This window comes from Molothrus ater, chromosome 4 (assembly GCF_012460135.2).
Source record: "Molothrus ater isolate BHLD 08-10-18 breed brown headed cowbird chromosome 4, BPBGC_Mater_1.1, whole genome shotgun sequence".
NCBI lineage: Eukaryota > Metazoa > Chordata > Aves > Passeriformes > Icteridae > Molothrus > Molothrus ater.
This window is the reverse complement of record NC_050481.2, coordinates 37,156,233-37,179,234: the sequence shown is the minus strand read 5'-3', so window position 1 is coordinate 37,179,234 and position 23,002 is coordinate 37,156,233. Positions and strand designations below refer to the sequence as shown.

The window sequence follows — 23,002 nt, the reverse complement described above, 5'->3', positions numbered from 1 at the left end:
TGATCATTTAATCACTCATTTCTATCTAGTCATATTATAGCAGATGGGAGGAAAGGAGTTGTTGAGCTTGAGGGTGTGCAGCTGAGCCAATGGGTGAATGTCAGTTGTTGAATCAATTCCGTCTATAGTTTAGGAGTGCTTTTTTAGAAATTTATGTTTAATAGAATTCAAAAATGATCATTAGAATATGTGTCAGAATTTACGGGGTTTTTTTTGTTCTTCTGATAACTGAGACCCACTGAAACTCTGCTCCTTTTTCCACTCCACTAAAAGATTATGAAACTAGCATCTTCTGCAGGTAAATGGAAGAGAGATGCAAAATCATACAGGTATTTTACCCTGAGAATATATTTTTCATTTTAAGAATTGACAGAAATCACATTTAAAAGTCAAAGGCTAAAAATTTACTATCTGCAGAATGAAGATAAAAAATTAAAATGTTAGTAAACTCAGACTAAGTCAACTAAGTATCAACAAGTATAAGAGGACTTCTTTCAAACTGTCTGGTCATAAATAGCCATCTGATCCAAAGTGACATCTCCAAAATGAGTGTTGATGAGCATCTGTCATGGTAAAATCATTATTTTAAAAATAAACTTTAATAACTAGCTATGTGGTTTTTTTTTTTCAAATTTTAACCAGTGTAGAAGAAACTATGTTCAAACAGAGAAAATTTTTACTTACTTTTTTTTCTTTTTTTTTTTTTAATTTAGCTATTCCCTGCATAATGACCCTTGTTTTGAGAAGCACATTATGAAGTATTAAAATAGTAGTAATGAAGGGCCACATGTATTCTTTCAGAAGTGATTTTGAATAAAGGCATCTTTCTTTCTGGATATAATGTTATGCACATTTTAGAATTAATAAATGTAATTAATTTCCATTATTATGCACTTGAAATGTACTTTTTAAGTTGTTACAATCTACATATGAACTAATTATTTTCAGGTTTATCAGTGCCACTCCCCTGTGGTCATTAGGCTTGACTCAGTCTCCCTGCAAGCATACCATTTAGAAATGCTGTTATTACTTGCAACTGGAAAGGTCAGTGGTCTTCTCTCAGTTGCAGAATAGAAAATATATTAAATGCAGCAGTGCATACTTCCCCTAAAAAGGCAGAGTTAGCCTGTCTCTGTGATATTCCAAAGGATCTTTGGGAATGTGTGAATCTTGATATTTCATAACATTTGCAGCTCCTAACAGAGCCAAAAAAAAAAAAAAAAAAAAAAAAAAAAAAAAAAAAAAAGAGGAATGTTTAGTTTTCTTGAGTTCTGGTGTTTGTGGAGCAGTAAATATGCTCTAACTCCATTTGTCTCAACACTTCTTCAAACATCCAGTATTTATTATCAGTGAATGACTTTTGCCAAACAACCCTCTAAACCTAAGAAAATTTCCTCCTTCTTACTGAAACATTTCCCCCCATTTTTACTTACATATATCTTATATGCCATATACATTTTTCTGTCTTCCTATGCTAAGGAAAAGAAAAGGATCTCGCAAGCTCTGATTCATCCTTTTCCCACCTGTGCCCTGGGAGCCATCAGACATCAGGGAGTGTCGATGTGCAAGTGCTGAAAGCATGTGAGCAGTGACTTCGGGTGCAAGAAAAGGTCACTGGGGACATCTGTGACAGGTGAGAAACCAGCTGAACAAAGCCAAACCAACAGCTAGCAAGCTGGAAAAGGAAATGGAGCAACTGCAAAAGCCCTCTAGGAAGTGTCATTTACTTTAGTTTTATGGAAGAAAGAGAATTACAGCAGGCCTGGAGACAGACAAAGGAGCAACATTGAGAAAGTTCAAGGGAGAAAAGGTGCCATCAGGAGGGTGCAAGAACTGCAGCAACAACTGGCCTAGCTCCACATGAAATCTTTGAGGGGAACAGCTCAACCTGAACCCTAACTCAGCGTTCTCCTCAAAATCCCCCCAGCCTCAAATGTGCTGCCCTCTACCCCACACCAGTACAGCCCTGGTCTCTGTACACCCATACCCTGGGACGCCTTCCCCAAAAACATCACAACCCCTCATCAACCCCTTTTGAGATTTCCTGTGGTTCTGTCTCTCCTCAAAATATCCTACAGTTCCTCGACACCCACCCCACTGTCCTTGGTAAGCAGTACCCCAAAACCTCCAGTTTTCTCCCAACTAGACCCACATCCATGACCTCCTCCAGATGCTGCCCAGCCAGATGAGCAATACAGGTGTGAGGTGTACAGGTGTTTTTAGTAGGGGCACAGATAAGAACCACAGGCTGTTCTGGGTACACCAATATTGTTGGGGGCAGGCCCAGGGTCACCCCAACACCTCTTTCTCCTCCTCTTCCTTCTCACTGCCTCTCTACCCACATCACCCCCAAGGTCACTGCTGGCGAACCATTGCTGAAGCATCTGAATGTGGGAAAACTTATATTTTTTATTAGAGAAGATAGAAACTACAAAATATTTTTCTAGTGTTTGTTCATTGCTGCACAGTGGAGCTTCCCTGGTTAACTTTTTTTGCAAGTGTCACATTGGCAAATTGACCTTAATTAAAACTTAGATGACTTTACAGTCATCGAAGTCATTTTCAGCCACTCTCTGAAAGATATAATAATATGGAAGTGGGTGTTGGTTTTTTGATTGTTTGTTTGTTTGTTTCTGTAAAACCATAAGCACTCTAATATGCAAAAGGGACCAGGGTGAAATGTCTACACATCAGAGCATTGTTCAAGTTGTTTGAGCCCATTACAGGGCAGAGCATCCTGCTACACCCATGTACTGCATTTTTAAGGCAGATTATCACCGATAAACAGGAGTAAGCAGAGAATTGTGACAAGAAAAGTGTGTTTACAGATAACATATAATGATGCTAACATTTTCTGAAGATATACAGTTTTAAACTTATACAGCTTTATTATTCCTCAGTTATTGAAGTGAGACTTTAGGAAGTTTGATACTCTGTGTTTTCACAGTGTTACATTTTAGGTACAGCAGTTAGCTGCTTCTGTCACATGTAGCTTCTTGGCTATTCACAAGAACAAAATTGTTTCTAGTTGAAACAATCAACCGCACTGAATCTAAAGTACCTCTGGCGTCCAATATGAAAGTCAGTGATTTAAAGGCCATTCAACTGTAGGCTGATGGTTTCTGTGGTGGGATGATAGAAACATTAATCCAGAAATCACTGAGAGGGAGCCAAGTAAATATGTGCATATAGAATAACAATTCAAACCCTACTGGCTATCCACGATTTTTTTTTCTCCTATTGTTCAACTACTGTGCATTGTTTTGAGCTCAAACATCATGCTTTAGGACATACAGGCAGATTCTCTGCTTATTCTAGAAGAGGTTCTGAAGAACTTTTCAAGATTGTAGGATTTCAAGACACCTGCCCGCCTGGAATGGTTGATGGTGTCAGGGAGCAGAATGGTTCCCCCATTATCCAAGAAGAGGCAGTCAAAGAACTACTGAAATGCTTGGATGTTCATAAATCTATGGAACTAGATGGGATCCATCCCAGGGTAATGAGAGATCTGGCAAATGAGCTTGCAAAGCCACTCTCCATCATTTACCAACAGTCCTGGCTCACTGGTGAGGTTCCGGATGACTGGAAGCTGGCCAATGTGATACCCATTCACAAGAAGGGTGCAAAGGAGGATCCTGGCAATTATAGACCAGTCAGCCTCACCTCAGTACCTGGCAAGATAATGGAACAGTTTATATTAAGTGCCATCACACAGAATTTACAGGATGGCCAGGGTATCAGACCCAGTCAGCATGGGTTTAGGAGGGGTAGGTCATGTTTGACCAACCTGGTCACCTTTTATCACCAGGTAACCCGCCTAGGGGATGCAGGGAAGGCTGTAGATGTTGTTTATTTGGATTTCAGCAAGGCCTTTGACACTGTCTCCCACAGCACACTCCTAGACAAGCTGGCAGCCCATGGCTTGGACAGGAGCACTCTTTGTTGGGTTAGGAACTGGCTGGATGGCTGGGCCCAGAGAGTGGTGGTGAATGGTGCTGCATCCAGCTGGCGGCCAGTCACCAGGGGTGTCCCTCAGGGGTCTGTGCTGGGGCCAGTTCTGTTTAATATTTTTATTGATGACATGGATGAGGGCTTAGAGTCTTTCATTAGCAAATTTGCAGATGACACTAAGCTGGGAGCATGTGTCAATCTGTTAGAGGGATGGAGGGCTTTGCAGAGGGACTTGGAATGGTTGGATGGATGGGCAGAGTCCAATGGGATGAAGTTCAATAAGTGCAAGTGCTGAGTCCTGCACTTTGGCCACAATAACCCCCTGCAGTGGGGTTAGGGGATGGTGTGGCTGGACAGTGCTCAGGAGGAAAGGGACCTGGACGTGCTGGTTGACAGTCGGCTGAACATGAGCCAGCAGTGTGCCCAGGTGGCCAAGAAGGCCAATGGCATCCTGGCCTGTGTCAGGAATAGTGTGGCCAGCAGGAGCAGGGAGGTCATTCTTCTCCTGTACTTGGCACTGGTGAGGCCACACCTCGAGTATTGTGTCCAGTTTTGGCCCCTCAGTTTAGGAGGGACGTTGAGATGCTTGAGCGTGTCCAAAGGAGAGCAACGAGGCTGGTGAGGGGCTTGGAACACAAGCCGTATGAAGAACGACTGAGGGAGCTGGGGTTGTTCAGCCTGGAGAAAAGGAGACTCAGAGGTGACCTTATCACTCTCTTCAACTCCCTGAAGGGTGACGGTGGTGAGCTGGGGGTCGGTCTCTTTCTCCGGGCAACAACTGACAGAACAAGAGGACACAGTCTCAAGCTGCGCCAAAGGAGATACAGGCTAGAATTAAGGAAGAAGTTTTTCACAGAAAGAGTGGTCAAATACTGGAATCATCTACCCTAAGAGGTGGTGGAGTCACCATCCCTCGATGTGTTTAAAAAAAGACTGGATGTGGCACTTGGTGCCATGATGTAGTTGAGGTGTTAGAACATGGGTTGGACTCAATGATCTTAAAGGTCTCTTCCAACCTAGAAATTCTGTGATTCTGTCCTTCTGTGATTATTTTTTTTTTGTTTTTAAATAGGTAGAAGAGATAATGTTATTATCCACCAGAATAATGTTAGGATCCTACTTCAGGAATGATGGTAAGGGTCAATTATTAAAAGATGCCTCTGCCTGAGCTAAAGTGCAAATAAGACCATATGCCAGAGTCAATAGTACAGATTTTATTCAACAGTAATGTCCTCACATAGAGGGGAGGTAGAGAGGGTGGAGGGGGGTGGAGGAGAAGAAAGAAAGAAGAAAGAAAGAGACAGAGATTAAATAAGAAGATAGTCATCACCACATGGGTTCCTGTGGCTTCCCACTGGCCCTTCTTCTTCTGGTCTTCTCTCTATTAGTAGTCCTCAAGTGTTCTTCTTAAGGTACCCCTTTTGTAATAAGTCCTTGGTATTCAGCAGTGTATGTGCCATTCCAACAACTTGAGATGGCATGTGTCTATGCAGCTGCTTCCTTCCCAGCAGCTTGCCATGGAGAGAATTGTTGGTGTCTGAATACGTTATCCAGATGTGCCTTGCCCAGCCTGGCATTTTCCTGTAGTTGCATCTGCGCTTTCCCACAGTCTGTGCAGTGAAATCTTGCCTGGTCTGCTAACTCCAAACCTTTCACCTTCTGCAGGGCAGAAATTAACATCTTCCTGTTATTCATCTGTGCTTGTTGTGGTATCTCATCTTATGGGGAGGGTGTTTTGAACCATTTTTACTGCATTCTTTAATTTCTGACACATAAAAACAAGGAAGTGCTTCTTTAAGAAGAGAAGAATATGGCTTTTTGGTAATCAGTAGTAAGCAGTAATCAGCTGGTCTACCTTTTTTCAGAGTGACTCAGTTTTGGGTGTATTTGCTCATTATTTTTTCTCATTAATTTCTAAGGTAATCAAGAATGAAGAACAGCTTCCTTTATACTGCTAAATAGAAGAAAACAGAGAGAAATCTCTATTTATTTATTGTCTCCAGAATATGTTAAAAAATATTGTATTTTCTTTGGAACTGTTCTTACCCAGTTTCACTAACATTACCCTTTTGAATTTAATTGTTAGTTAGAAGTGATTGATGATAGTGAGAATATTTTAACATTACTGGACATTTAAGATTTTCACTATAAAATTCCACTCCACCTAATTGGAATGCTCTTCATTAGGATTAATTAGTTATGATTTCTTCCTGCAAATCTACTGAAGCTTAACCAGACTTAAAGAGTAACTGACATTTTAAAGTAGCTATAATTTGATTTATTTCAGTTTTAATAGACAATTTAAGGGTACTTATGTTCCTTTGGTGTGCATCAGTATCAGAAAGCTCAATTATTTCTTATCTCTGATGAATGGAGAGTTCTTATTTGTTGCTTCAGAGCCATTCCTTTCTAAACCCTCTTTCTGTGCTCTAAAGGTCTAAGTTCAAGACGTAACTGAAAACAGTATGGATTTCTTTGTGTGTTCATATTGATCATCAACATTTTCTTAACTTTCCTATTTGAGATATTTCTTTTTTGCTTTTTAATTTAAACTTTTATCCTAATGAGACATCTGATTTAATTGAAATAGGGACATTACTTTTAAGATCTAAGTATTGTTCACCTCATAATTAATTCCAGCGGATCTCTGTGCTGTGAACTATAGTGAAAGTCCCAAGGGTGTACTGAGATGAGTCTCCCAAGGGTAAGAAGGCAGGATTATCATATGAAAAGTAAAGGTTAGATGAATAAGATAAATCCTCAAACAAAATTTTGGTGAAAAGGGGAAATCCCCACCATAATTGCCTTTTGTGAATATGGTTAAAGTGGAGAAACTTGGAACTCATTGTGACCATGTCCTGATTGAGTGTTGGGATGTGATCTGCACCCAGGCCATTGTATCCTGTTGTCCTTCCTGCTTGGCTGCGTGAGATGGGATAGTAGTGTGCTTCAGTAAGTTCCTGAATTTAGTTTTATGGGAATAAGAAATGAAGGCTGCACATTTCTCTTGATTTAGATGCAATTAAGATGATTATCTTAGCAATAAAAAATTATAATTTCAAAAGGATGTGATGTCTTGAACAGTAATTTATCTTTTCCATGGACCCCCAAAGCAATCTAAATGCATTCATATGTTTAAGTGGGAGCATATAATGGTGTAACACATACCTTGGAGTAGCAGTGAATGAGAATAGATGGCTTAATGATACCTGGCACAAGTGTCATGATTCACAGCAATGCAAGGCATATTTTACATCACACTACAGTATCTAATACCATTATGATGCTTTATTTTTGTTTATCAAACATGTTCCAAAGAGTGTGAAAATTACTTCTAATCTCCTGAGCAAAACAAAATTTTATATATGAAGAAAACGGAAACTAGATGCCATTTTTATAAGAAAGGGGAAAAACATACCTAATCATTTGCACATCTATCTAATGCATTAGATAACATAATAACATCTATGAAGGGTGAGCAAATTCTGAAAGACTAGTGTACCTTTATTTTCTAACCTTTTTGTATCTTTACAGATGAAGTCTACATAATCAAAGTAATCTGTTTCATCAGATGGAGCAATTTAATCATTAAAAGTAATGAAATCATATTATTGGTATTACAAAAAAAAAAGCTATTGCTCTGTTTATCAAAGTTGGATTTGCTAGAACCTTGGATTGTGTGAAAGCATCAAACTCAGCATTTTCTGCTGAGTGCTGGAGCTAATCCTATCCCACTGGATACACAGAGATATTTGTTTTGGAGTATAGGACAACCAAGCAGTGTGTTCTGTGGTCCTTGATGCTGAGGGAAGAAATCAAAATATTTGAAAGCTTATTTTAAAAGGCCCTCATAAGGACCCCGCAGCCCCAGGGACCCATAGACTATCCTTTAGTCTAAAAACACTTGAAGATTTAGGGAAACTTTGAGAAAGCTTTGCGGCATTGCCAGGGAGAAGACACTGCAAATAAAACAACCTTAATCAGCAATGAAGTTAATGGGCAGAAACCAACAATGCTTTATAAGGTAGCTGAAAGATCTGGAGGAGTGGGACAGCTTGAAAACTCCTAGACATATTCTGAAGAGAAAATCCTGGTGCATGGCTGGAGTCAGATATTCAGGGAGATCAATTTGTTCTGGAATATATGAATTTCAGTAGTTACTTAACAAGAATTTAATCTCTCTGGTGGTATAACCACAAGCAGATTTTACTAACTTTGAAATACCATTTTTTAATGAAAGGAGAAAAATCTGAACAATTAATGAGCTGCTTATGGTACTTATTCAAAGTGTACAACAAATTTTTTGAAGTTACATATTCCTATTCATATCAATTAGTATTTATGCTGTACAAATTACAACTAACTAATCTATAACTACTTTTGTGTAAAGCATGCACTTAACAGCAGTATTGAATCCTGAATCAAAGGGTTTGTGGTCCGATGAATACCTCTGCATATGTGTTTCTCTTGATATAAATAGATAAAAATAATGAAAAGTGATATGATAAGAAGTTCTGCTGAAGATTTACTTGATGGAAAAAAAAAATCATTTTGTCAAATGGTGAAAAAGAGAGTTCCAACATCATATGAGATAGTGAGTGACATTTCAAAATCTATTGGCAAATTCATTAGTTTTAAATGTGGGGAAAAATTCAGAAACAGCAATGAACTAGAACTATTTTTAGGTTTAACTTTTTTAAGGCTTCAAAACTGTTCTAAAGAACTTTGTTGACTTGTTTATCTTAAAATAAGATATTTATCTTTATTTTAATTTTTTTTAATCTTTATTGTATTACTTCCTGCTTAGGCTACAAGCTAGTACCAAAATAAATAATATTTATTTATTCTTGAAAAAAAGTGGCTAAAGGGATCTTCTCTTTAAGCTACATTGCTGATATTTCAATTTTTTTCATCTACTAGGCAGAAACATTATCAACAAATAATTTGTCAGGAGCTATCTTAAAATATTCTGTTATTTAAGCTTGTTACTGAATAAAGATGATCTGAAAGAATATAATGGTTAAACAAAATTAGTACTTTCACTCCATATTCCCATATCTTGATGGGAAAATTTCATTTAAATGTAAAAACAATTTATGTAATTAATATTAATTTATATTTATTGTTAAATAAGTATTCTTCAGATTTCAATTTTCCTAAAGACTTCATAATAAAGCTGTTTTATATTTCCACTATCAGCTAACCTCTCTTAATAAGGACAGGAAAAAAAATCAGAAATTATATGCTTTCTTTTTTCTTGGCACAGTTCAAACAATAGATAACACTGTAAGACACAGAAAAGACTTTTATGGAAAAAGAAGTATGTTCTGCCAAACAAATCACAGTGGGCATTTTAAGCAAATTTAACAAGTAGGTAGAATAAATATGGTGCTGTATGATACATATTTTATGAGACCACAGGCCATTACATATTTTTTCATAAATTTTTAAAACGGTGCAATTTTCCACTCCAATAATTTTAAATGAAAAATATTTTACTTTAGAGAAAATTAGTTAAAGGATTGAAAACCATTGTATGAATAAAGAAACTTTGCTTAAGAGAAAGAAAATAGACTTTTTAAAGTGAAAAGTCAATTTATATAATTTTGCTAAATGCTTTAAGTAGTAAAGTACATAAGTAATTTAGAAGCGCAAAGTGCCTTGGGTTGGTTAGTAAATTACAGGGATGTTTTAAAAAATGCTCCCCATTAGTTACAAAACAGACTTAAGTAGGAGTCTTGAAAGTAGTGTTGTAGATACAACAGAGCATATCAAGAATTTCACTGACCAAACATAATACAACTCATCTTTTCTGTGAAAAGCAGGCTGAATTGATTGGCTGGTATCCTCCAATAATGTAAAGCAGGGATTTTTTGTTTCTAACTTCCAGTACTCTCATCCTGGAAATCCTTTGTGATGGTATTATTCTATTTGTTCACAATTTATTCAGGACTCTGGGCAATGTCAATAATTTACTGATGTAGAAGTTTTAATAATAAATTTATTGTCTATGATATAAAGATACTACATTTCAGATTAGTTGCGAAAAGTCTCAGGTGTTAACTGTAAAATGAGAAATTTAAATTGTTTCTAATTTTATCATGGATTTTAAATTTTGGTTCCTAAAAGAAAACCAAAGCCATGTGTTTGTCTTCTCTTACAAGTCTAACTTTTCGGTTGTTAGAAACTAGAGTCTGTCCCTTTGGGACAAAATGACAAATATTGCTAGTTGTTTAGAAGCATATGTCATAAAATTACCTTAACTCTGAAGTAAACTTTGATTAAATATTTTTTACATGTATATAGATAAATCATTCCAGGGAAAATAAAAGCATCTCATTGGGACATTCAGTCTTAAAACGTATTATAGAATCGTGACTTACAAACTGAGTCACTAAAAATGTCCAGGATCTTTTAAATGTTCATGTATGCATCAGAGGTTTATTTGGTTGTGGAATTAAATTTAAGGTCTAATATAATTTTGCAAACTGCATTCAGTCATGAAACCTCATTTTTCATATAGTGTGACAGTCCCACATCATATCCCTTTTCTGCATTGGGGTTTATAATAGGAAAACCTTGGGAATTACTGTTTGAACACAAGTATTAAAATATAAAAGTTCATGTTGTTAGTGAGATAGAGAGAAATACTATGTGAAAAGAGTTAGTTACAAAAATTCATCAATTCACCAAAATATAAGTAGTGTATAATAGAATAATAGTGTTAGGAGAGCAGAAAAAAATTCAGGATATAATAATGATTGTTTCAAGACTGTAAGCATCCTAAATCTGGAAGTTGATTTTTGTTTAATGTTTATGTTCTCATGGTGTTCAGGAGTTCTTGCTATTGGCTGTAGCCTTTCATGCCTAACAGTATGGAAGCAGATCTTCACGGGGTTCATAATGAAGCCTTTGTTGAGTGTTAGAGTATGAAAATATAGAATCTAGAGGACATGGGATCAGTCAGCTAACCTCGTAGAGGTTAGCTACGTGAGTAATTGTCAGTGCAATGCAGACTATATTTTTGTAGGTGTTACAAAATTGAATGTTTAAGTCTAATTAAGGGAAGAATAACTAATTGGTTACAGCAGTAGGATGAAGGCACAGCAATGTTTGTTAGAAAATTTAGAATCATAAAGCACTTAGGTTGGAAAGAGCATAATGGAGTCATCTACTTCATTCCCCTCTTCAAAGTAAATTGGTAAGTGGTAGGGTCTAGAAGTTAAGGAAATTTTGAAGGAATTTTAGACTGAATTAAAACGTGTTGCTTATCATTACAAAACGTCCTGAAGGATCTGTCCTTTCAGAGTCAAGGTCCTGCGGGGTCTGTCCTTTCAGAGTAAAGATCATACCCTATGTTCAGTGTAAAAAAATATTCAGGTTGGTGAACAGATAGGAAGGAAGTACATTTGAAGCCAACTAGGAAATGATGGGTACTGGAGCAGTTTAAAAAGACAGGAGAGCATTCATTGGGTTTGTCAGTACCAGAAAATCGGGTGCTGCAGTTTTTGGGATGAAGCCAGGCTGAGAGTGCAGCCTGGGTGAGTGGACAGGGAGAGCCACACAGGGAGAGTCACTGAGGTGCTGCTTCACAGTAAGGATCAGTCAGTGGTGATGGCTGAAAGCATAGCCTGGGGTCAGCAGAGTGACTTTGCAAACAGTCTGGGAAAAGGTGAGGAGCTACTGAAGGGTTTGCAAGAGCATTGCTTAGTCATGTTCGAATTTAGCTGATGACTAAACCACTCTGAGGAGGTCATAGAGGCAAGAGAATAAGATTTCAGGTCAGAAGAGACACACAGATCCCTGAGTTTCTGTTCTAAATATGGTGTCTAATTTGTGGTGATGGATGGGACTCTAAGAGTTGCTCTGCTAACACAGGATCTAATTATAAATTAGCAAGATTGCAATTTACATCTTTATGTTATTTCATTCTGAAAAATGGTCATATAAACTCTATTTTTACAAGTCATTGAGTTTCTATGTATTTTCACACAAATATTTCCTTGCTTTCTATGTCAACCTTTATTTTTGTCTCTTGTGAAATAGGTTTTGCAGCTCTAAAATGACACCAGACTTATTTCACCAAAGACATCTGTAATACAGTAAAATACAGCAGTAAATATCCAAGGTGCATACAGCCTACTGTTTATTAAAGTCAGAAAGTTCTTCTGAGTTTTATTTTAAATTTCTATTACTAAATATTCACTACAGAACATGCTTGCTGACCATACTTGCTAAGTGTCAGTATTAATATAAGAAACAAACAAAAAAGTGTTTTGTAAGGTCCTTTAGGAGATATTAGGGCAGGCTCAACATTGAAAATCTGCTGCACTACTTAATGTATGATCGAAAGGCATTTAGAGACCTTTCAACCTGCTATTGATTTTTTGGTACTTTGAAAAATACTAAAACATTTAAAAGCCTTGGTTTAGGTAACCATATATGACTCACAATATCAACAAAGATAAAAAGTTTTTAAAAGAGCAAAGTATTTTTGGATGACCCTGGCATGCTGCTGTGGTCATAAAAGGAATTGAAAGAGTACATTAAACCACTTCAGCAAAAATATGTACTTTAAAAAAAATATAATCAGTTCTCTGTGTCAGAAGTCTTTAAATTATGTCATTGAATATTACTATGCAAAAAATACATATTAGTTGGAATCTGGGCTGTTCCAGAAGGTATTTTAATAAGCTCTGATTGTCATATTTGCAATTTTTCTTTTTAGCATTGAGGGTCCCTCATCTAAGAATAAAACCCCTTTTTTGCCTTATTATCACTAGAAAATTTTCTAGCTTGTTATTTTTCACAAAGTCTACCCTGTAGAGAATTTTAAATGTATTTGTTTAATGCGAAGAGAACAGGGCAGTCTGAATCATTAATTTTTAATGAGTGATTTAGCTAATTGCTTAATAGAAAGTTTTGAAGGTGCAGTCATTCATTTAGGAGAAGGAAATTACACTGAAAAAAGCAAAAATTCAGTTTCCTATTTAACGGCAGTGTAATTTAATGAAATATGAAACTTAAATGTGAGAATATGCAAATCCATAAACTGGTTTTCTCAGTACTTGGTTCTCTTGTTTGTTCACTCATGCATTTAGTTTCCTTTTGTTTGTGATTTGCTTGGATTTTTGTTTGTTTCATTTTATAGCCTTCCTACATTAATTTGCTTGAACCTAATATGTAGAGGGAACAACGATTTCACAAATTACACTACTTCTCTAAATATAATATTTTTGTTATTTCCATGCACAGCTGGTAATTTAGGTATTCATGTTAGCAGCTATCGCACTGTTCTTTCTATGCAGCTGCCTACTGGGGTCTCCAATCATCCACTTGAACTGTACTGAATTGTGGTAAACCCAGTATATTTTAAAAGTTTGAGACAGGTATGAAAGATTTGTTAACAGTATTAACTAAAGCAGTTGGAACAAAGGAGAAACATACATTAATTTCTCTTAATATATAGCATTGTGCTAAATTCATTTTGTCAGCATAACTGCCAAGACCTTTCATTTTCTGACCTTTATAAAATCTTTTTTTCTTACAAATCCTCTGTTTATTTCCAGCTCATAACTGAAATTTCTGGAGGTCATATACTGTGTCTGTCCAGTCAGACATATGACCAGCTGATAATGCTGTTTAATTGGTTACTTCATAAAATTTGAAAGTACATGATTGCATCAAACCCACAGATTTCCTCATTCCACTTTTTTCTTTTAGCAGGGGAGATCAAAAATTTTTCAAGTTATTTTATATCTAAATGACTATAAAAAAGAGCATGGTGCTTTTTTCTAAGTAAATAGAGTTTAGATTAAGTGTCTTGAGTTATACTCTTGAATATATTCTTATTCTCCATTTTTTGTCAGCTGACAGATTGATTCTGGAGATGTGTTTGCAGGTGAATCACAGATCAACAGGCATCGTTCTGCAACATGGTCACTCAGTGTATTTTGCATGGGAAGTTTACTTATTCGGGTTGTAAATGTGAAAAAGATGGGAAAAAATTAAAATGTAAGAAATCACTGATATCTCAACTCAAGCTTTTAGAGAAGAAGGAGTAGGAAATATTAAGTCTGTTAATCTTTTTCTCCCGTGTCTTTGGAGTGGCCTGACTGTATGTGGTCCAAGTTTTGTTAGGCAGAAATAAAATTCAGAACTTAAGTTCCTTAGAGGGAATATCCTACTGCTCTTTAGAAAAAAAATATTTTAAGTCCTTTATCTAGGTGATTTTAAATATTGTCTTGTTTTGTGGTAGCTGTATTTATTAACTTATTTAAAGCAGTGTTGCTGTTGAGATACCAGAGTTGATGTCATCAGATCTCTCAATTTTCTGGTTTTACAAAGAAATTTTTTAAAAGTTATAGAGATCAATTTAACATCTGGTAACAGTTGTCCATTTGAAAATGCAAACAGAATTTACTTAGTGACCTGCTTATGAAAGTAATAAACACCATCTGCTGGGTGCAAAAATATTTCATCTTTCATCCACAGCAGACAGCATCAAAGTAATGGATTCTTTACAGTCCTCAAAACAAGAAAAGGGAAAGTATTTCAAGAAGAAGGGTTTTTTTTTTAAGTTTGAGATTTTGATGAATTGGAACATGGTGTAATTGTTGTTTGTAACTTTCAGTAAATATTGTCTTGTTTTGCTGTTCTGCTTGTTTTCATAATAAACCAAATGTATCCTGAAAATCTTTCATTTTTATTCTTTATTGCTTTGTTTCTTACCACTACAATTAGTTTGTTTTAGTGGAAAGATATTACTGATAAGTATAGGCAATAGAAGATCACTATCCAACTGTAATTGTGTCTGTACAGCCCACAGTAGCACAAATGTAAAAGGAAATATGTTATAGCTCTTACCTTGCTGAAAAGTGCCAAAAAATGATTACACATTTTTCACTGGTGAAGTTTAAGTTCTACAGTATATAATGGGGAATAACTAACTCTCCAAATCAGAAATCAAGACAACTGAGTTTTGGAAAGCATCAATGAGCAATTTATGAGAAAAAAAAAAAGATTTTGCAGAAACAAACACGCGTGGTGCACAAGGTCCTAGATAGGTGTTTAGATTTTCTCCAGTGCCTTCTTTGAAAACACAGAACTAAAGGAATGTGTGGTGCAGACTGACCACTGATGAATGAGTAATTATTAGGGTATACTGTAACATTTTGGTACTTGTCCTAAAGAATAACCACTATCATTAATCTTGGAAGGTCTTCATGAAACTGATTGTTCTCCACATTTCAAAAAGTCCAAGCTAAAAATAATGCAGAAAGATACTAATAGAGTCTTCTGGATTCCAGTCAAATAGTTAGTTTGGATCCTATTCAATTACAGCAAAACCCAAATAAACCAGACAAAATTCCTGTGCACAGATTTTTGCTAAACACCATTATTTCAGTGTTTCTTCAGAAATAGCTTACAGAAAGATATACATATAAGTCTGACGTGTGTATCTATCTGTAAAATACTCCATAAAGTAGGAGGAAAAAAACAAACTTTCTCAGAGGACTGGAAGATAAAAACTGATTATCTAGAGTTTTTCTTTTCACACTATCAGCAATTGGATTATATGTATATACATTTATAGCTTTGACATTAATATTTCTAAAATTAGAAAGTGGTAAGCTCTAAGACTGGATAAACTAGTCATCAAATAGGGAAAATTGATGAACAGAATGACAGTTTGCCTATATAATATTGGGATGTATCTGGAAAGACAGAGATAAAAAGCAAATCAGAAAGCAAGAAAAAAGAGAGGAGCTTGAAAGACAGATATATTACCTACTTTATTACTCATGATACTGTGCAATAAATTATGTCTTATTTTGTGTTACAAAGTGAACCAAAGGCTACTGCATTTTCTCACTGTCATTGTATTTCTATATTAGGGCAATAAATTCATGCTTCGATACCAGTCTCATTCCATTAACAGTGTATTTTTCCACAGTATCTGATCTAACAGGAAATTCACTTTAGCACTCCTCAACATCTCCAAAGGCATCTTGTTTACAATGATTGCTCAGTGAGATTTCTTTGAAAAGTGTGTTTAGTTGGAACAAATAACATTTGCATCTGGTTAGAATATCTGAGTGAATTTTCACAGTGTGACTGCTATGTAGGTGCTTTTAAAAAGCCATGGAACCATCTTGTGCCCAGTCTATTGACTGACATATTTTTTCCTTATCTCTTAATAGCCTGTATCATATACAGACACTTTGATTTATGCTATCTCATATCATACATTTCCTTACTTCCAGTTTTAGACTTTTAAATAAAGCTTAGCATCAGATGCATCCTTTACCAAGCAGGAAAAAAAATTCTTTTCTGACACTTGAAAATCCATTTTCCTATGTTCAGAGCACACTTCAAACAATATTCCCATCTTAAATAACTCTGGATATTGTTACCAGAAACAGGGCCTACCTGAAACATTACAATATATATATATATATATATATATATATATATATATATATATATATACACTCCTTATGCTTTGTTTATTGATTACATATCCCAGTAAATCTTTCTAGTAAAATTAAACAAAACCAATGAGATAAGAATTCATTTGCATACATACACATATTATACATACACAGACATTAATTATTGCTCCTCTTTGCAAATAAATAGCTTGGAATAAATATGTAATTTTTCTACCTAGCTACAGAATCATGGATTTCTTATTAAATTACTGAGTTGGGTATTTATAGTCAAAGGTGCCTCTAAAGCAGTATTGCTCTTCAGTAAGCATTTCTCATTACACTCAATGAAACAGACTGATTAGTGGTTATTTTGAGGTAGAGGGAATTAGATCTACCAGTAGGAATGCTCATTAAAAATACAAGTGTTCTCATTTTGTTATGTAAGTATTGATAAGATTTTTCCTTCCTGATCTCATACTTTTCAATAATATCTCATTCCTATGAACTGCCCATGTTGCTTTGAGACTGCTAAACATAGAAATTATTAATAATTATTGGAAATGTATTTTAAATTAAAATCTTTGCATTTCTATTTCTCTTTTTCATGTGAGTCATTAAGTCCTTCATTGTTGAAATGTAGCCTATGTCATCTATGACATATTATATTTCTTTTAATACATTAAATGAAATATATACATTTAATACATTAGGACTTCTTACTTTGTCTGGTAGAAATCCAGTGTGTATTCTGACTCCTCACAAGCAATATTGAAAAAGGAATGAAAATGGTTTTAGTGTTCATCTAATGCCAAATGCTTGGCTTTACAAATTGGTGTGGATCTTCACAGAGCTGTCTTACTAAGGCGCCACATGCTAATGGTGGCACTAATTAAAATATCTCACAAAAATGTCTTTTGAAATGACACACTATTTCACTCTGACCTTTTTCACTATTCTTCATGAATCTCTATAATATTTGCCATCTTACCTGCTTTTGCAGTTTAATCCTCTCTTCTGATGATCTACGTCTTGGTGTTGTGATTATATTTATTTGGTGTATCTTGTCTCAGATGTTGCAGTTTTATAAAAGAAAGTCTGAGAATCTAAAAGTCTTAAGCAATTTCATGTGTCATTTTTTAGAGGAGAGGGAGATGGTAGGTATTTTCATGTGTCTGTCTGTCTGTGACCTCTCTGAAACTGGTATATCACAATCTAATCTTTAATGAAACAGCTGTTGAAATCTTTTGAATCTGAAATTACATAAATATTATCGCCATGATTTAAACAGCAAAACCAAACAAACCACAAACCCTCCTCCTAATAAAAAGGTAGCTAGTCTGGTGTTCTTGGTTGAGTTGGGATAGAGTTAATTTTTTTCACAGGAGGTGGTATGAGATGATGTTTTGGATTTGTGACCAAATTGATAACATACCAATGTTTGAACTCTTGCTGAGAAGTGCTTAATCAGCGTGTAGGCTGGGGGTGCACAAGAATTTTGGAGGGGTCACAGCTGGGCCAGCTAACCCTCCCTGACCAAAGGGATATCTGACAGTATATGATATTGCAGGAAAGAATGGGAATATTTGAAGTTGTGGAATCTGCCTTTCCAAGTCACCATTAAGTGTAATGGAGCCCAGCTTTCTTAGGAATGGGTGAACACTGTCCAGATCATGGGAAGCAGTGAATGGATGGCCTTGGTCTGCTTTGTTTGTGCACAGCTTTTCTTTACCTCCTAAACTGTTTTCAACCGACATTGTGACTTTTCACACTTTTATTCTTTAAGTTCTCATCCATCCTGTGGAGGAAAGTGAGTGACCAGCTGTGTGGGGCTTGGCTGCATGCTGGGGTTAACCCATGCAGGTTTCATGCTCTCACCAGCTACCTTCTGGCCTTGGTGTTTGCCAGAACTCTCCTCCAGCAGGTCCAACTTGCTAATGGAAAACAAAGCTGCCATCCCTTGTTCTCCCCCACCCTGTTCTGTTTGTTTGCAAGGACAGTTTTCTACTGTTTGATACCAACTAGAGTCAGAGGCTCTGCAAATGGCCAGGCAATGGTGAGGTGTCCTTTGTGATTATCCTCATCTGGTGAAAATGAGCTGCTGGATTGGCACTTGCTTTCTTAGTCCAGCAAAGAGAAATGAAAGGAGCAAAATATGTAACAGGTCAGCTGGAATTTTTTATGTTCTGCACATAATTTTCCCTCTTAGTTCCAGTACCTCTCTTTCAGTCTCAGAAAGGGGAACAATGTTGTTAGGATTACTTAGCAGGATTTTTCCCCAAATACTTTAACATGTGACTGCATATGAGTAATATTACAAATATTTCAGCAATGGTGTTGTAATTATATTAATATTCATTTGGCTTACCTCTAAGAGGAATGGTAGTGATCTATGGATTTATTTGAAAAGCAACCTGTGAAAAACCCATATATTTTTTTATTAATCTCCAATTATGTTCAAAGCCGCTTTATATAGAAGGCTTTTTTTATTACCAGTGGGAGCATATATTTCTTGGCTGCTCTCAGATGGAAAAGTATAAACTGCTAGTCATTAAAATGTATTCCTTTTTTTTATCTCTAAGTTTTTTTTCACAATCATCCTGCATGCCCTCAAGTTCTTTTTTTGCACTCAGATGCTCATAGCTAGCTTATTCTGAAAGCTAGACAAAATAATTAGGACTTCTGTGGCTCAGTGCAGAAATAAAGATTGTTTACAAAGAACTGGGAAATTAGGAAAAAAAAGACTATTCTCAATTTTTCATAGGAAGCTCCTATAATAAAACCACCAGCTATCTAGGAGTCCCGGACAAGCAAATAGAACAGATCTTAGTCTTTTTGTTCCAAGCTGTTTTCTTTAAGTCTCAAGGAAGATGCTGCATATGCCAACCTTCCACATGAAACATTTCTTCTGGCAGTAAATTTCCTTTTGGTTTTTTTTTTTTTTTTTGTAAGGAAATAAATAGGGTTTACCTTACCCAGCTCTTTCAGCACAATTAAGAACCAACTTTTCTATAACAGCACAACACAAATTATTTAATAAAAATTTTTCCAAAGAAAAATAGAAGTTCCATATTTGCACGGGAAGCTGGGTCATAGCCACATCTCTTGCCCATTCCTAGAAGAGACTTTTCTGTAGCCTGAGGAGGACAGAATTGCAGCCAGCTGCTCCATCTGCCCAAATCCAATGGAGCGATGCTGAAGCAGAAGCGATACAGACAGACATTCCTCTTGTTTAAATTGCTTTCATTGCTGGATCTGGTCTATGTGGCATTGGATCTGTCAGGCATGTGCAGGATTTCAGCCATGTCTGTGGGATTTCCAGGCATTGGCAATTCATCAGGTCTTTACATATATGGAATTACTATTGGCTTAGCCTAATAATTCTAAAAGAGAATGAAGAGCTTATTATGGAAGAGGGCCTGTTGAAACTGGATAACTGGATAAATGAATATTGAATGTAATTTAATTAACAGAATTAATTAAATAGAAATTTAATTTATTTTTAAATGTTAAATGCATGAAAAGGTGGATATGAGGTCTCAAACTGTAGATGGAATGTAAGAATAGTGTGGTGCACTAAGTTCACAGTATTTTGCAGTGTAGGTAACCGAGTGTTTATTTTACTTTAAAGACCTATAAAGAGTAAAGCCACTGAAAATGTTTATAATTTTAAGAAAGATAACTTACTGGTAGTAGAAAACTTTCTAATAATGAAAGGAATTATCTGCTAGCCTTTAGCACGGAGTTTTATTAAATTTTCCATTTTTCACTTTTGGCTTTTCTGTGTTTTGCCTCTTTTAAACGGCAAGATAGTATGACATTGAATGGATGACGATGATGGTGTTGTATTTTGTTCTCACAGACGTATCTGAGTACAAAATATCTGTCTCTGGTTGGGGTGGATTAACTGAATGGATAGGGAAATTCAAATAATGATGTAATAACAGCTATAAAGACTACATATAATTTAATTTCTCTGGATTGGTTATAACCCTCAGCCCAGTGAAACTGATTTCCAAAAATTCTTTGGTTCTGAAATGCATGTGAAAGCAGAAAGAACTTTTTGAAATGAAATCTGAGAGTCAGGGTATCCTAGATATTTCTTACAGTTACATCCAAAATAAATGCAACTCTGCATTTAGGTCGACTATTCCAGTGAGAATTCTATCTTACAATAAATATGCTCTCTGGCTTTTGGGTTGTTTCTGGATTACTCTCTGCATGTACTCTGTGCATGCAAGAACTTTGAAAACAAAAAGAGACAGGAGAGGATATTAATGAGAAGGAAACCTTGAAACAAAAGTGAAAAATCTATTCCTATTTACTAGATACCAGCGTATAAATAAAAAGCTAAGTTTCCTTATTTAAAAATTAGAGTTAACCTTCTGTGATAGATCCAGGCTTGGTTGTTGCAGCTGGCAACCTAGAGACTTTGTCAATAAGTTGTCAGTTTTTTCTTCATCTTGGATTACTTTGTTTACTTAGAGTCACTCCACTGATGCCCTTTGGTTTTTTAATAAAGTGTGTCAAAGTCTTTATAAAGGTTTAATCTAACCTTTAGAATGAGAAAAAATATGCCTGGTCTATAAACATGTTTAAAAAAGGACATCAACTAGATCTCAGCACACATAGTCTGGTGTCTAGTGTCCACAAACTAATTTTTAAAGTTTTATATGTACATTAATTCACTTATACACAGTACATCTTGTAGCTGTCTTTGTCAGAACACAAAGAGAGTTTTGCTGTACACAAAATAATCTCACAGCCTGACAGCATTTCTACTCACTGAACATACTGAAATATGTACAGGCCTTATGTCCTTGTTGAAGAGATTAGAACTTGCCCATGTCACTTAGTTAAAAACAAAGAAAAAAAAAGCAATACACTCTTGTTTTGTCCTTGAGTTAAAAAAATTGTGTTAAGTCATCTGCAGAGGAGTTATCATATTTCCTTTAACTGCTGCCACTAGTTACATCCAGAGGAAGAGAGTCTTTATGCTGTGTTCAGACATGAGTTGGCAAAACTCCCAATGATTCTTCTTTATTCTGGGACAGCAATGTCTATACAAGCATATTAAATGAAAACCTTCCTCAAAAATGCATTCTGCAATAGAATAATGCTATCAGAGAACAGCATCTCATATGGATGCAGCTCCATTGAGTGAACTCTCACTGTTTCTAGGGTTGCCTTTCTTCTACTTACAACTCTTGTGACTAGTAAGAAGAGACCACAAGTAAAGGCAATGAGAAATAAGATTGGTAAAATGCAAATACTCAATAACGTTTGTATTATATATTTTCCATTTCTCCCACTTTAATATCTCTCTAGACTGATTCTTTTGGTACAAAGTATTGTTCTTCTAATGTGTTTTTCTGCTATGTTTGAGCGTATTGACTTCTTTTCATAACAGAAAGAAATGTGTAAGAAATAAAAAAATTACAACTACCTATGAATATACAATCCACTTGACACAGATCCTGGGTTTTTTTATGGTATTTGAAGGGCATTTCCTGTAACTGCTATTCATGTCTGTTGCATCTTCTCTTGTCTTTGGGCACCATGGAGAAGAGTCTGTCTCCTTGTTCCTTACTACCCTCCACTAGATGTTTGTTAACATTGACAGGATTCCCTGATTCCCCTCTTCCGAAGGATAGCCTCCCACCCATTTGCTGCACTCAAATTTCTCTTTTGTGCAAGTTGGGTTACACATTGTATATGTAAGTCAAGGATTTTTTATTAATCTAGCTGACATCTTAGCAGTTCTAATCAAAACAGTACTATTAGTCCAGTTGAGGTGTTTCTAGGACTTAGGGTTTTAAGGAAGTAGAGTTAAAATTAATATACACAAACTTCTGCAGAGTATGCACCTCTTTTGTAGTTACTTTCCTTCCACTCATCTCCCAACCCCTGAGGTTGATGGCTTTGGCCTGCCAGTGGGAAAATCAGCAGCATACAAAGTTCTTTGCCAAGAGTATGATGTTGATGATTTCCTCATCCCCATGTGAGAGCGCAGCAGAAGTTGTTTCTAGCGTGTTGTTAGCATGCTCCACACCTTTGTCTTTCTTCCCTGTTTCATGGCTCCATGGTGTATCCACATCCATGAAAGTATGTATAAGTAAATCCATGAAAGTATGCCATCCAAAGAAAGTATACTTTCTTCTCTTTGCTGTCCCAAACACTGCTTTTGCCCATTTCCCAGAGCTGCATTTCTTTGCTAACCAGGGAATTAGCACTGGTGAGTTTATAGCTCTGGTGCCACTGGTAGTCTCCTATGATGGTTCAAGGCTCCTGCTACAATCATGTGTCTGTCCTGGCACACATTGAGCTCCTGCTGCAGTCAGGGACAGTTATTCTACACATAACAACTAATTGCTATTGCTAGCCATCTCCTCAAACCCCAGATAAAACAGCAGGTGTTATGCCACACACCTCTCTCAAGCAAAAGCCACCAGCATGTTTGCTCCTCTGGGCCAAATCCCACTCCAGCCAGGCCAACACATGCCTCAAGTCAGACATGGCCTGAGGCCAGTGCTGTTAGTTCAACAAGCCAGAGACAATCAGTATTTACTAGGCTACAAGGACTCAAATACTTTTGAAAAATCATTTCTGAAACACCCATA

General features: G+C 36.1%; 1 long non-coding RNA gene across 1 annotated transcript in view; it reads left to right on the top strand.

The window, feature by feature from the left end:
• The first annotated feature begins 1,491 nt into the window (after window positions 1-1,491).
• Window positions 1,492-23,002, top strand: part of LOC129046689 (uncharacterized) — a 47,649-nt gene continuing 26,138 nt past the window's right edge. Inside the window, exon 1 of the long non-coding RNA XR_008508385.1 lies at window positions 1,492-1,633. This is a non-coding gene — a long non-coding RNA (uncharacterized LOC129046689). The remainder of the gene's footprint in view (window positions 1,634-23,002) is intronic.